The following is a 16558-nucleotide window of genomic DNA, read 5'->3' on the forward strand; positions in this document are numbered from 1 at the left end:
TGTATAAGTCAACCTCATGAAGACCGGCAACAGCACTTCCCGAGTTAATTTAAACACACACAGGGGCGCCTGGGTGGCGCAGTCGGTTAAGCAGTCAGACTGCAGCCAGGTCACGATCTCGCGGTCCGTGAGTTCGAGCCCCGCGTCAGGCTCTGGGCTGATGGCTCGGAGCCTGGAGCCTGTTTCCGATTCTGTGTCTCCCTCTCTCTCTGCCCCTCCCCCGTTCATGCTCTGTCTCTCTCTGTCCCAAAAATAAATAAACGTTGAAAAAAAAAAAATTTTAAACACACACATACACACATTCACCCTTAATATGTTGTCAGATACCTTACTAATTTAAAATTTTGGAGTAATTATTCTGGGTTTAAGCATAGGAGAGATTTCTTAGGATTCGTATTGTTAAATTGTTACTACTTCTACTTTTTGGCTGAGTTAGAAATATAAAACCGGGGCGCCTGGGTGGCGCAGTCGGTTAAGCGTCCGACTTCAGCCAGGTCACAATCTCGCGGTCCATGAGTTCGAGCCCCGCGTCAGGCTCTGGGCTGATGGCTCAGAGCCTGGAGCCTGTTTCTGATTCTGTGTCTCCCTCTCTCTCTGCCCCTCCCCTGTTCATGCTCTGTCTCTCTCTGTCCCAAAAATAAATAAACGTTGGAAAAAAAAAAAAAAGAAATATAAAACCACAAAAATCCTTGAAAATAAAAATCACAAAAACTGAGCAGTCAAGTTTTAGAACTTCTCCCAAATAATTGATAACTGTGCTCTAACTTAACATACCAGGCACAGTCCCTGCCCCCACTTGGAACTTTTAGTCAAAACAATGAGGTAGATAATAGTTAGATGGTCACACAATAAAGGTAGAACTGGAACCACAATGAGTGTCAAAAAGTACATGGTCCTGTAAAAGCACATAATGGGGGACAGAGCTTGTCAAGGAAGGTTTCCTTAGGAAGTGATAACTGGTGGTCTGAGATGGAAGGAGAAGTGCCATCTCAGTAGCAAAGGGCATTTTAGGCAGAGCTAGGAACAATTTGTGCAAAGGCCCTGAAGAAAGAGATAGCATGTAGAGCATGAGGGACTGAAAGAAGCTGGGTATGGCTGAGGCACTGAGATGTTTTCATTTTGTTTTGTTAGGACACTGAGACTTTAAAAGAGAATATAGTAGGGGGTGAGGTAAAAAAGGTAAGTAGATTGGAAACAGTTCAGTTTAGCCTTCAAGAGTGGTGTGATGCAGTAATTTTTAAAATTCCATTTATTGATTTAATTTTAGAAATGAATAATATATTCATGTAGTTCCAAAAGAAAACAACAACAAATTATACAGAGATAATTAAAAGTCTTGTTCCTTTCTCTGTACCTTCCCACCCATACTCCCCTACCCCTGCCCTAGTTAATCAGTTTTCAGTTTCCTATCTATTCTCCAGAGTTGTAGAAGGGTTTTAAGCATGAGAGTGACTGATTTGCTTTTAAAAAAATCATTTTGGCTAAAGTGTGGAGAAGACTGATGGGGAGCAAACGTGGAAGCAGACAGAACACTTAGGAAGTGTTTAAGCAGTCTAGAAGAGGGTAAAGTAAGGTAGCTTTGATTAAAGTTATGAGCAAAGGGATGGACAGCGTCCAGCAGATGTGAGAGAGATGTAGGAGATAAAAATCAATAAGAATAAGAGTTTAGTTAGACATGTGTGTGTGGTGGGAGGAGTCAGGTAAAGAAGACAATCATTTGAGGAGTGCCTGTATAGCTCACTCAGTTGAACATCGGATTCTTAATTTCAGCCTGGGTCATGATGCCAGGGTTTCAGCTCAGTGCTGAGTGTGGAGCCTGCTTAAGAGTCTCTGTCTCTATCTCTCCTTCTGCCCCTCTCCCCTGCTCATGCTCTCTCTTTCTCTCAGAAAATAATAAAATAAAATAAAATAAAATAAAATAAAATAAAATAAAATAAAATAAAATAAAATGAAGAGGATAATATCAAAGATAAATATGTGACTTCCAACATTCTGGTTTCTAAAAGTGGATGGAAGGCAGAGCCATTCACTGATACTGGAATGGCAAAAGAAGAATAGGTAAGGGGCTCGGGGTTCCATTTTAAAGATACTGTGTTTGGGGCTGCCTGGCTGGCTCAGTCAGTAGAACATGTAACTCTTGATTTTGGAGTTGTGTGTTCAAGCCCCATATTGGGGGTAGAGTTTACTAAATAAATAAATAAATAAATAAATAAATTTAATTTTTAAAAAGATACTGTTTGAAATATCTTTGATGTACTCAAGGGGAGACATCAAATAGGCAGCTAGATTTATGGATTTGGGGCAAAGGGGAAAGGTCTGAGCTCTATAAAGAAGGCACTGAAGCTATGGATATAAATTTGATTATCTAGGAGTTGAGAGAAGAGGAGAAAGGGCTTAGAATTGGGCCTTGAGGAATTCCAACATTTCAAGGAGACAGGAAAGGAGCATGGGCCTATAAAGAAGACAGAGAAGAATGCCACAGAGGCAGAAAGAAAACTGGAAGAACAAAGTGTCAGGAGAACTAACAGAAAAAAGTATTTCAAGAACAAAGGAGTGGTCAGTAGTGTTAAGTCCTCTTGTGTATTTCAGATGATGCTTTCTAAAAAAAGTCTACTGCATTTAGTAATACAGAGATTTTTGCAACCTTAGCGGAAAGTTTTTCAGCATAATAATCAGGACAAAAGCAAAATAGGAGTTGGTTGAATGCTGGGTGAGCACTGAGAGGAAAGGGAGATCACAAATAGAGACAATTCTTTTGAGAAATCTGATTTTGAATGAAAAGGATAAGACCAGAGATGATTAAGACTTGTGTTTATTTGTTTTAAAAGAAAAGAGTTGCACTTATTTAAAATTTTTTTTAAGATTTATTCATTTTTGAGAGACAGAGAGAGACAGAGCATGAGCAGGGGAGGGGCAGAGAGAGAGAGGGAGACACAGAATCTGAAGCAGGCTCCAGGCTCCAAGCTATCAGCACAGAGCCTGATGCGGGGCTCAAACTCACAAACCGCGAGATCATGACCCGAGCTGAAGTCGCATGCTTAACTGACTGAGCCACCCAGGTGCCCCAAAAGTTGTACTTATTTAAAAGCTGTTTGGGAATCACGGGAATCCCAAATAGCTAAAGCAATACTGAAAAAGAACAAAATTAAAGGACTCATATTACTTGATTTCAAAACATATTATAAAGCCACAATAATCAAAACAGTGTGATTCTGGCATACAGACAGATCTATAGACCAATGAAACAGAACAAAGAGCTCACATACAAAGCCTCACAAATATGGTTAAAGTGATCTTCAACAAGAATGCCAAGACCACTCAAGGGGAAAGTTACTTCAACAAATGGTGTGGGGAAAAACTGGATATCCACATGCAAAAGAATGAAGGTGGACTCTTAAGCTACACCATACACAAAAATACCAAAATGGATCAAAGATCTACATGTAGACACAAAAGTATAAAATTCCTGGAAGAAACCATAGGGAAACAGCTCTAAGACCTTGGATTTGACAATGATTTCTTGAATAGGACATCAAAAGCATAGACAACAAAAGCAAAAACAGACAAATGGGACTTATCAAACCTTAATACTTTAGTGCATCAAAGTACATAATCAATGGAGTAAAAAGGCAATCTGCACAATGGGAAAAAATATTTGCAAATCATATATCTGGTAAGGGGTTAATTTACAGAATACATTCTTTAAAACTCCCATAAATCAACAACAACAACAAAAATCATATAACCCTTAAAAAACAGGGAAACAACCTGAAAAGACATTTCTCAAAAAGGAAACCATACAAATGGCCAAAAAGCATATCAGCATCACTAATCATTAGAGAAATGCAAATCAAAACCATGATGGGCTATCACCTCACACCCATTAGGATAGCAACTATCAAAAAAAAAAAAAAAGTGTTGGTAAGGCTTGGAAAAATTGGAACCCAATGCACCATTGCTAGGATTGTAAAATGGTACCATCACTATGGAAAACAGTATGGGGTTTCCTCAAAAAATTAAAAATAGAACTGTCATCTGATTCAGCAATCCCAGTTGTGGGTATATATCCAAAAGAATTGAAATCAGGGTCTTGAAGAAGTATTTGTACCCCAGGTTCATAACAGCATTATTCACAAGAGTTAAGAGAAGGAAGGAATCCAAATGTCCATCAATGGAAGAATACATAAAATGTGGTATATACATATATAGTGAAATATTATTCAACCTTAAAAAGGAAGGAATTTCTGTCACATGCCACAAAATGGATGAACCATGAGGATTTTATGCTAAGTGAAATAAGCCAGTCACAGAAAGACAAATACTACATGATTCTACTTATATGAGGTATCTAAATTAATCCAACTCAAAGAAGCAGAGAGTAGAATGGTGGTTGCCAAGGGCTGGGAGGAGGGGGAAAGGGGATTTGTTGTTTAAGGGATGCAGAGTTTTAGTTTTGCAAAATGAAAAACTTCTGGAGATCTGTTCCATAACAGTATGAATATATTTAACACCACTGAATTGTACACTTAAACATGATTAAGGTGGAAAATTTTATGTTTTACCATAATAAAAGTATTTTTTAATGAAAAAAATTTTAAGTTGATTCCAAAGATCCAGTTGATAGTAAGTTTAAATTTAGGTCTGGGGCACCTGGGTGGCTCAGTTGGTTAAGCATCTGACTCTTGATTTTGGCTCCGGTCATGATCTCACATTCATGAGATTGAGCCCCACATTGGGCTCTGTGCTGTTCTAACAGCACGAAGTCTGCTTGGGAATCTTTCTCCCTCTCTCTCTGCCCCTCCCCAGCTGTGCACATCCCTCTCTCCTTCTCTCAAAATAAATAAACTTTTAAAAAAATTTAAAAAATTAAATAAAAACTAAAAATCAGGTCTGTGCCAGAAACCAAGCATTATATATATATATATATATATATATATATATATATATATACACACATATATATGTGTGTGTGTGTGTATACATATATATATACATATGTGTGTATATATATATATATGTGTGTGTGTGTGTGTATATATATATATATATATATGAACTCACTTAATTCTTATAATAAACGTATGAGTTTTTAATCTTCATTTTATAGTTAAATAAACTCTGGCACAGAGAGGTAAAGTAACTTCCCAAAGTCACACAGCTAGTAAAGCCAAGATTTGATGCCAAGAAGAATGAAGCGGTTTGTGCTTTCCATCACTATGCTACATATGAGCGAAATGACAATCATGTGGGGTCCTAAGAAGGCCAGATGGCATGGGATCCAAAATCTAGGCCAGAGGCTCCCAAACTATCTCAGTTCATGGCACCCTATGTGTCTCAGTAGTCATATGGTACCCCTAGGCCAAAAGAAATACCAGCAATTCCATTTAATAAAGTGATTCAAACAACTTAAGTATTTATGTCCCAAAAACTTAGTAGCCATTTGAAAACATAATATACAGAGATTGAAACAAAACAATTAATTCCTAATAACCACAATTACTAATAGGATGTGTACACTAACAGAAGTTGGGCACTACACAACTTCTCAAACCTTGAAATCAGATTGGAAACCCTCACACTCGCTCCTGTTCTATGTGAACTGTTGTGTGGTATGTGCTTTTTATCACAGCAAGTCCTGAAAAGCTGTCTTCATACAGCTAGGACATCCTAAAAGGAATGTGGCGCAATCTCATGTTGAGACCCTACACTACCTGGAGCTACTTGTTTGTATAGTGTCTGACAGAAGTCTTGTGTTTTCTGTGAAATTCTTAAATATCCTGCAGGACTCCTGTGAATTCACTGCAGTCCCTAGGATGCCTCAGTGCAGTCTGAGAGCTATGATTGCCGTCAAAGTCATAGAAGCAGAGAGGCTGGGCCTTCAAGAGGAGTAGGGACTGTTCCTCTATTATGGCAGAAGGATGAGTACAGATATAAGGACATTTGTTTACTTAGCACGCGGTGACAACTTTGATTTCACAGTTCAACCTAGGCTTCTACTTAGATCAAGGTGACCACCAAATGGTAGGTACTTCCCTGTGAAGAGCTACTGTGAATATTTTATATGTAACACTATTTTATAAGAGGCATAGCTATAACTGCTTTTCATTTCATTGTCATTTAAGCAGTATTTGTGCTAACCTAATAGTTTTACTTTACTTTTTTTTAATTTTTTGTTTTAATGTTTATTCATTTTTTGAGAGAGAGACAGAGCACAAGCTAGGGGAGGGACAGAGAGAGAGACACACACAGAATCCAAAGCAGGCTCCAGGCTCCGAGCTGCTGGCACAGAGCCTGACACGGGGCTCAAACCTATAAACCACGAGATCATGACCTGGCCGAAGTCGGAGGCTTAACTGACAAAGCCACCCAGGTGCCCCTTTAACTTTATTTTTAAGTTAAGAGGTATAAATTACAACTTGGCAAAGGCATTTGATGCATTTTCTCTATCAGCTACACTGTCATATATATAACATTAATATTCTCAAATATCATGAATATCCAGTTGCTATGTTCTGAAACCCAACCTTAGATGCTTGGTTTATACACGTACTTTTCTAACTGGTACATTTCAACTTGTGCATCTAAAGTTCTAAATTTGAAACATATTTTAAGTTTTTATATAAAATCTCAGTATAAGCATTCAAATATAATGCAGTAAATGTCTTCTCATTTGCTAGCAGTGGAAGTAAAACTTTATTTTCCCTTTAAAAAGTAGATAAATGTTTGGCATGCGTTTCTATTTTGTTAAATATGAAAATCAACAAGAGACAGATAATTCAGATTTTGGAATTTGTTTAGCATTACATATATTTATTATTAACTATAACTAAATATATGAGGGAAATTCATAGTCCTGACCTAGTTTCCTTTGAGGCAAAATACCCTGAAGCTTCCAAAACATTGTTAGACATGAATGCCAAGGGTGGAGGCAGGGAAATTACAAGTTTCTTTAAAGCAATGTTTTAAAATGAAAACAATTAATAAAAGAGAAGAAACTATTTATGAAAATAACAGAAGAAAATGTTCATTGATGATACAAAGATACATTATTATTAAGATCAAAATTTTCTTTGTATCATAACCATGTTCTAAAACTGGGTTCATTCATACCTTACTATATTTTTAAGAGTAAATAATTACTGTATCTATGAATTACTGCAGGTCATCAAACTTTGGATTGAGGGAGTCAAGACACAATGTAAGTTTTCTTTCTGTTTTTCCTGGAAAGGAATTAATTTTTTGCCTAAGAAAGAATTATTAAGGCATGATATTAAACTGACTAGCTGGACATTAACACTCAGGTACAGTGTTCTATATGTGCAAATATCCAGACATATGTTCTTATTTTTAACATAAATCTTTGTGGGTGTGATGGCCTTGGATATACAGCCCTCAGGGCTCCTTCAGGAGGAATGGAGGCTGGAAACTCGAGTCACAGTTGACTGACAAAAGCTACACTTGGCCTAGGTGGCTACTAGCCAGTGTCTGAGCATGGTTGGGTGCTAGTTCTACAAGGGACTCCTCTAATGAGGAACTTTGGTTCACGGACTCCCCATTTAGCTTGGCTGAAACTTTCTCCGGACCATGCTGTAGCCTGAGGCTCTTTATACCCATTCTTCTCTCACTCCTTCTCCTTTCACAGGGTTCAGATCAGCATCCCAGTCAACAGATTCTTCCCACCTACTTTTCTCCCTTCCTCCTTTATCTTTCACATCTCCCCCATAAACCTCTTGCATTCCTAGTACATCTTCTTTTAATCTTTAATTATTTTTTAAGTGATCTCTATGCCCAATGGGGGGCTCAAACTCATAACCCCGAGATCAAGAGTCACATGTTCTACTGATTCTACTGACTGAGCCAGTCAGGCGCCCTCTTAGTATAGCTTGACATCTGCTTCTCAGAAGTACTATGGGTATGCTTTTAAAAGATTTAAATTAAAGAAATACATGTATAAATTATTAAAATGTCGAAGAACACCTGGAATTAAAACAACCGTTTACTGGGGCACCTGGGTGACTCAGTCAATTGAGCATCTGACTGGATTTCAGCTCAGGTCATGATCCCAGGGTCGTGGGATAGAGTGCTGCGTCAGCTGTGCACTGAGCATGAGCCTGCTTAGGATTCTCATTCTCTCTCTCTCCCTCTGCCCCTCTACCCCCATTCGCATGCTCTCTCTAAAATAAAAACAAAAACCAAAAACTGTTTACTGCCTAATCCCACCAGAGCCTCTCATCCCATTTGGAAATGGGACCATTTTTAACTCTTATAGTAGCTCCTTCTGGTCCTATGCCCACATTTCTAAACAAGTTTTGTCACTTAGAATCGCATTCAGATGCATGTAACAAAAACCAAAAACCAAAAAAAAAAAAAAAAAAAAAATCATCACTTAATGGAATGGATTAGTTTTTCCTCATAGAACCAGAAATCTGCAGTTAGGCAGTCCATGGCTGATAAGGCAGGTCCATGATATCATCAGGTACCAGGCACCTACTTTCCATCTCTCCCCCTTTATTAAGTGGCTTTTTGTCAACATTATTCCAGCAATCAATTCTCCCCTTTCCCTGCATCAATTCTTCCCTTTATTGGATCACTTCCATTAGCATACCAACAGAAACAGAGGTTATTTCTCCTATCTGAAAAAAGAAATAACAACCTCTTTTGATTACACTTCTCCCTCAAGCTCCTGCCCCATTTCTCCTTTTTCCTTTGTAACATACCCCTTCTTACATTGTTAATTCCTAATTTCTCCCCTCCCATTTTCTCTTAAGTATATTCCAGTCAGGCTCCTGCCCACATCATCTACTGAAACTGCTCTTATGCAAGTCACTGATGACCTCCATGCTACTCCATCCAATGGTCCCTCTGAGGCATCTTGTTACTGGTTTCTTATATAATAGTAACACTTCACTTTCTTCTTGGAACCTAGTTTCCAGGATACCACACTCCCTTCAATGTGCTCTGTCTACTCCTTTTAGTCTCCTTGATCCATCTTTCCCTTTTTCTATCTCCAATCCCCAAATGCTGGAGGATTCCAGAACTCAGCCCTTTGGCCTCCTCTAGTTCTCTATGTACACTCACTCCCCTGGAGATCTTTACCAATCTCTTGGCTTTAATACCATCTGGTGGCTGCCTCCCAATTTTCTCTCTCCAGCCCAGATTTTTCTCTAAACTACAGACTACTATAATTAACTACTGGACTTCTCCACTTGAATATCTAATGGCCTTTCAAACACTGATGTCCAAAACTGAGCTCCTGATATTTCCCTCAAAAATGTCTCTTTGGAATCTCCCTCATCTCAGTAAATGGCAACTCCTTTCTTCTATCTCCCATATTTGATCCATTAGCAAATTCTGATGGCTCAAAACTCAAAATATACCCAGAATCTGGCCACTTCTCACATCACAATCACTATCATCCAGTCCAAGCCACCATTATTTACCTGGACTATGACAACAGACTTCTAATTCATCTCCCTGATTCTACCTTCACTCCCTTCAATTTGTTCCCTTCATAATATCCAGAGTGATCCAGCTGAAAAGTGAATTAGATCAGGTTCTTCCTCTGCGCAAAAATCCTTCAAGGGTTTCCCATCTCACTTAGAGCAAAAGTTAAGTCCTAACAAAGGCCTAGAAGGTTCTATATAACTAGTGTCTAATTGCCTCTCAATTCCTACTACTCTTCTCCTTGCTCGTTCCATTCTAGTCACCTTGACCTTTTGCTGTTCTTTAAACATGCCAGGTATACTCCCATCTCAGGCTGCTATTCCCTCGACCTGGAAACATCTTCTCCAGCTGTCTTCCATTGCTTACTCCTGCATGTCTTAATCACATAATATTGCAGTGAGGCCTTTCTTGGTCACCAAATATCAGGCCCATCATGCACTACCATCCCCCACACATATCTCCTATCTTTCTTGCATTATTTTTCCCTAACAGTTTTCACTTTCTTACATACTCTATATTGTACTTATTAATATTTTCATGACTATTTCCCTACTGGAAATGTAAACTGCAGGAGAACAGAAATGTTGGTCATTTTTGTCTGTTTTGTTCACTGGTATCCCCAGCACTGAGAATACTATTGGGCATATGGTAGATACAAAATATATATATATTTTGTACTTGAGTGAAAAAAAAAAAATGGTCAAAAGCAGACCCCTGCCCCTCAGGCATATCTCAGATCCAGACTAAAAGAAATCCAAGAACAGAAGCTGAAAAGGCACCTCACAATTGAGTCTGGCCCCTTTAATAAGCTTTCATGTAGATCCTACTGGTGACCTCTGCTTACTTTGGCCAGAGCTACTTCATATGGCCACCTCCAACTTCATGGGGAACAGGGTAACTGAGTACTTTAAACTGGTCACATTGCCACTGGGAACAACAGTGTCTGTTCATAAAGAAGAATAGATATTAGGCAAGCAATTAGCAATGTCTTCCATATGTTATTTCTTTATTTAGTCACTACCTATTGATTGCTTATTATCATGAATCAAGATTTAATTCTCTTCTATCTTTTATCTTATCCATTATTCTTCAAAATTTTATATCAGATCAGATATTAGATTTATCAGTTCCTTTTCTTCCCTCATTCCAAGATTCCTAGTAGAACCTTCTGCCCCCCGCCCCAATTTGGAATAGTTGCTCTCTAGGTCTAAGGCACAGTTATCATCCTAAAGATTACTCTTCACTTCTTTTTTTTTTTCTTTTTTAAGTTTATTTATTTATTTATTTATTTCGAGAGAGAATGCAAGTGGGGTAGGCGCAGACAGAAGGGGGAGAGAGAGAACTCCAAGCAGACCCCACACTGTCAGCGCAGAGCCCTATGTGGGGCTCGAACCCATGAACCATGAGATCATGACCTGAGCCAAAATCAAGAGTCGGCTGCTAAACTGACTGAGCCGCCCAGGGACCCTCTCTTCACTTCTTTCTTATGTAAGATCTTCTGTTTCCTAAGAAGTCTTGTTTCTTGGTTTGTTCTGTTGCTTTAGAATAGCACACCTTCCAATAACTTCCTGAGAAAAGTCCCCGGTAGGTAAATTTTTTTGAGAGCTAACAAGTCTGAAAATGTCCCTGCTTGAAAGACAATTTAGAATTCTACACATAGAACTCTAGGCTAAAAATCTCTTCCCTTCACAATTTTGAAAGCATCATCCCACTGTTTTGTCTTTGTGTTGTTGTTGGGAAGTCTGATTCCCATTCCTCTGTACGTATCTTATTTTCTTTTCTCCTCTGAAAGCTTTTTGGATCTTCTCTTCATCTTTGGCTTTCTAAAATTCACAAAATAGGCCTCTAATATTGATCTTTTTTCAGTCACTGAGTTCTTTCACACTGGAAATAAGCACCTTCCAGTTCTTGGAATGTTTCTTCTATCATTTTTTTGTTTCTTCCCTTCTGTTTCCTGTTAATTATTTACATATTAAACCTTCCGGCCTAATACTCTAATTTCCTTATCTTCTATTGCCTACTGTTCACCAAAATGTCCTTTTGTCATTGTGGTCTGTGCTAGAGAGACATTTCAACTTAATCTTTCAATCCTTCTAGTATTTTTTTCTATTTATGCTGTCATATTTTGTTTAATTAATGTTTATTTTGAGAGAGTGCATGCAAGCAGGGGAAGGGCAGAGAGAGAGGTAAAGAGGGAGAGAGAGAATCCCAAACAAGCTCTACACTGCCTGACGCAGGGCTCCATCTCACAAACTGTGAGATCATGACTTGAGCTGAAATCAAGAGTCAGACACTCAACAGACTAGACCACCCAGGTGCCCCTGCTGTCATATTTTTAGTTCCCAAGAGCTCCTTCCCCTTTTCCCAAATATCCCTTTCTTAAAAATAGCTTCCTATTCTTGTTTCAAAGATGCAACATCTCCTCTTACATCTCTGTAGGGATTAATTTTAAATCCCCAAACTTACTCCTGTTTATTGCATTGTCCCTGATTCTTTATCTTTTGTTTGTTTTAGACTCAGACTCCTAGATCTTAGATTTACAGATGGAGAATTCCCTCAAAAGCATCATAATCTGTAGCTCTCTGGTTATATTTAAAAGTAAATCTCTTTAAAAATTTATTGGGAGCTTGTTATGCATTGGCAGGTTTATTAACTTATAACTCCACTGTAAGGAGATTGGTGGGCACACCTACCTTTTCAAAGGAAACTACCAAATTTGTTACTTGTATCCTTTGCTCTGGGCCAGCAGGGGAGGGGAGGGAGGGAAGGAAAATATATTTTTTTCAGAAAAGGATCCTTTAAACAGGTTACACAGAGACATATACCTAGCTGCTAGAGGGGAAAGAGCTGAGGAAGATCTCATCATTCCAGATATAGACTCTCACTTAATCCCCTTATTCTCAGTCTAGCCACCTCACTTCTACTGAGTATTGTGCTTAGCATCTTCAAGTCCAGAAACCCCTTGGCATGGTGCTTCCAGAAAATAATTATCCCATCTCATTTGTTCTTTATACAGACCGCCTCTAATTTTCCTGTTTTATCCTACATCTCACTCCCAGGCTAATCTCTATGCCTTCTCTCTAAACTCTTACTATCTTTTTACTAAACTTTACTTTCCTCTAAACTTTACTATCTTTTTACTTGGTATCCTACAACTTAACACTCATCAGTGTCTTAGTGATTTCATGTGTCTATATTCCTTGACTAGGTTATACTGAGGACTCAGCCCACATTTTACACTTCCTTAGTGCATCCCATAATGGTGGCAGTAAATAAATATTGTGTGATAAGTTTTATACCAGTAATATGCTGTTTCTAATAGTTGTAATTTAAAGTCATCATGGTTTGCCAACTGTTATTTTATGAGAAAACCAAACTGATTTTCATACAATCGGATGAAAGGAAAGATCAGGTAATGATGCTATCAATTCTATAACTGAGAAAATTATGATAAAATGAGTTCCATAAACTCACAATCTATCTGTGATAGGTTTAGAAAATAATTTGTATTTTTACATAGCATGGCAAGTAATTCATTACAAGAACTAAAAAAAGAAAATTATCTTTTCTTGGCATTTTAAAATTGTACCTGGAAATGCAGAACTGCTATAGAAAGAAATCAGGGTAGAGCTGACTATATTGTATATTTTTGTAGTTGATTGTACATACACGATTCAAATAATTTAATCTAAAATCAACATGTGTGAGTTTACATCTATCTTAATAACACTGCTTTTAAATAATTATGCAATAACCTGCAAATATGAATGTGACTTGACTCACAATAATTTAAAGAATTGAAAAATTCCACCATAGTGGTACACAATTTAATAGTCACTCAATGCTGAAACTATCATTCCCTTTGTAAAATATTTGTAAAATGAACAGTTTGTAAAATAGTTTAAGAAATTCAAAGCTGGAGGGGCACTTGGGTGGCTCAGACAGTTAAGTGTCTGACTCCGGCTGAGGTCATGATCTCACGGTTCGTGAGTTTGAGGCCCGTGTTGGGCTCTGTGCTGACAGCCCAGCGCCTAGAGCCTGCTTTGGATTCTCTGTCTCCCTCTCTCCCTCTGCCCCTGCCCGACTCATGCTCTGTCTCTCTCTCTAAAATAAACATTAAAATTTTTTTTAAAAAAAGAAAAATTCAAAGCTGGAAATTATTAAACACTTTCTTAAAATAAAATGATTTTAGAAGACAGCCCCCAAAAAAGAGAGAGAAATATTTTGATAGCCAGTAAAACTAAAACTATAAATTACATCTCATACTTTTAAATGCATTTCAAACTAGGAATAGGCCTAGTTTGAAAAACCAACTTTAAAAAACAATTTTCCTACAGACACATATATAGGTAAGTCTTGATTTATAAACCGATTTGAATTTGCAAGTGGAGGGAATTATTTTTAAATGGTACAATTTACAGGTCACTGGATCAACAACATGAACTAAGTGTTGGTTTTTATGACAACTATAAAATCTCATTATTCAATAGAGGGGAAAATCCAAGCTCAAACTGTATCCTCTGAAATACTTTATGTTTCTATAGTTGCCTTGCTAATTTCCAAACAATTGGACCTTCTGAAGAAATAAGGATCCCTTAAAAAGAAGAAAATTCTTTAAGAATTTAAAGAAGATAAATTCTATAAGTCTTAAATTTGCCATTTTGGGGGTAAAAAATTTGTATCAGTTGAGGTGTGGCCACAGTCAAAGACTGAGAGTTCAACTTTATTAACACCAAGGTATTGAGGGAGTTTTTTCATCCCTTCTTTAAGAATATGTCGTGGTCAACTGTTGCCATCTTAGGGCTAAATATATGGAGAAAACTACTAATAGAAATTTAAGCACATGTTATCTTTAGAGCCGCCATACTGGATAATACACAAAAAGGAGGACCCTAGAGTAGCTTGGGGAGCACATATTTTGCAACTGATAAAAGGTTAAGGGGATCCTTTTAAAAATTTAGCTTGAACACAAAATTTTTAACTTACTGTAATATAAGAGATCTTTAGGATAACACACATACACATATTTTTAGAAGACTTAGCTCACAGTCTTGTTTAGAAACTGAGGAAGAGGACAGATAATGTTAGGAGGTCTCTCAAAGGCCCTAAAGATGTGGGGACCAATCTGGACTAGTGGGCAGGGTGGAGGTCAAGTTATCTTACTAAAATAGATCATCATATCAAGAATGTGCTGGTATTAAAAGGACTATTTTAACTTATCAATCACACAAATAAACCACAAAATATGACAGAACATAAAGAAGGATAAATTCCATTGGAAATATTAAAAGTGACTCATTGGTACAACAGCCTAAGAAACCACTATTGTCAGTTTGATGTAAATTACAAAAGTTTATATATATTCTATCATGAAAATTCCTTTTCTGCATTGAATTAATTCAATAGTGAGGGATGTCCTTCTCCTGATTCCACCTATATACAAAACACACAAAGTTGCTTAAAAATTAAAATGCAATAACGTCTATTTAAAAAGGATTGCCTAGGGGCGCCTGGGTGGCGCAGTCGGTTAAGCGTCCGACTTCAGCCAGGTCACGATCTCGCGGTCCATGAGTTCGAGCCCCGCGTCAGGCTCTGGGCCGAGCCTGGAGCCTGTTTCCGATTCTGTGTCTCCCTCTCTCTCTGCCCCTCCCCCATTCATGCTCTGTCTCTCTCTGTCCCAAAAATAAATAAACGTTGAAAAAAAAAAAAAAATTTTAAAAAGGATTGCCTATTGGGATGCCTCACTGCATATTTTAAGATGCCTGACATGTTCCAACTTACCCTGTGCGATGGTAAGGGTGAGGCCACAAGACACACCTCTTACTATAGGTAGTAGGCTTGCCCTCCAGTCAAATAATTTTGAGCCTGCTTTTAAGGTGAGTAATGGCATTGAGAAGCACAATTTGAGTTGTATTAAGTTTAAAACTTTCTGGAGCATATTTTGTATTCAAGTCTTAAAGTCTGATTAAAAGTTTAGTGAAGGGGCGCCTGGGTGGCGCAGTCGGTTAAGCGTCCGACTTCAGCCAGGTCACGATCTCGCGGTCCGGGAGTTCGAGCCCCGCGTCGGGCTCTGGGCTGATGGCTCAGAGCCTGGAGCCTGTTTCCGATTCTGTGTCTCCCTCTCTCTCTGCCCCTCCCCCGTTCATGCTCTGTCTCTCTCTGTCCCAAAAATAAATAAAAACGTTGAAAAAAAAAAAAAAAAGTTTAGTGAAAACGAATTATGAGTTTTTACGTAATTTCACCCTTTGAATACATTCCTAAATCAAATTTAAAAAGTATTATGCTTCTAATAATATTAATTCAGCCTAGCAAACATGCTCTGGAAAATAATAATTCATGCCATTTGAGGAGGTAACTAAATAGTTACCTTCATGAATAAAAGTAGACTAGTTTAAACAAAAAATGAGGAAAAACTATACTCCACTGAAATGATAGCCCATATTCAAATATTCAGTTAAGATATGTTCCTAATAACCATAAATTCAATGTTGTAGATTTATGGATACAGCCATGGGCCTAAACCTCAAACAAGAGTAGTCAGACCTAAAATAAATCACATTATAAACAAGTCAGTATTTAAATCCATACAGGATATTCAATTCCATAAAAGTTATAATTAGTAGTAGTACTCATGTAACTTCAATTACATGTATGAGTAGAATATAACTTAATGATTCTTTTAATCATAAACAAGTCTAATTTTTCTAAGCAACTAGCATTTCTTAAGTGTATAAACAAAGTTGAGGAATTTGTCCATTATTTTGTGATCCAAGGTCAACTAATTATTATGTCCTGAATCTAGACCCATTCAAGATGTAGCTCCTGTTGTCTAGGCCCAAACTGTCCTAACAGAACTTTCTGTAATGGAAATGTTCTGTATCTATATTGTCCATATGATATATGCGGCTACTGAGCACTTAAAATATGGGTAGTGCAACTTTAATTTAATTCTAATTAGTTTCAATTTATTTTTATTTTTTTTTTAATTTTTTTTTTTTTAACATTTATTTATTTTTGAGACAGAGACAGAGCATGAACAGGGGAGGGGCAGAGAGAGAGGGAGACACAGAATCTGAAACAGGCTCCAGGCTCTGAGCTGTCAGCACAGAGCCCG

At 37.7% G+C, this 16558-nt stretch overlaps 1 protein-coding gene across 1 annotated transcript in view; it reads right to left on the reverse strand.

The window, feature by feature from the left end:
• Positions 1-16558, reverse strand: part of LOC115510631 (WD repeat containing planar cell polarity effector) — a gene marked incomplete at its 5' end in the record, with an annotated part of 394777 nt that overhangs the window by 282839 nt on the left and 95380 nt on the right. The gene's annotated exons all lie outside the window — the stretch shown is intronic.

The sequence above is a fragment of the Lynx canadensis genome, chromosome A3 (assembly GCF_007474595.2).
Source record: "Lynx canadensis isolate LIC74 chromosome A3, mLynCan4.pri.v2, whole genome shotgun sequence".
In the NCBI taxonomy this organism is placed as follows: domain Eukaryota; kingdom Metazoa; phylum Chordata; class Mammalia; order Carnivora; family Felidae; genus Lynx; species Lynx canadensis.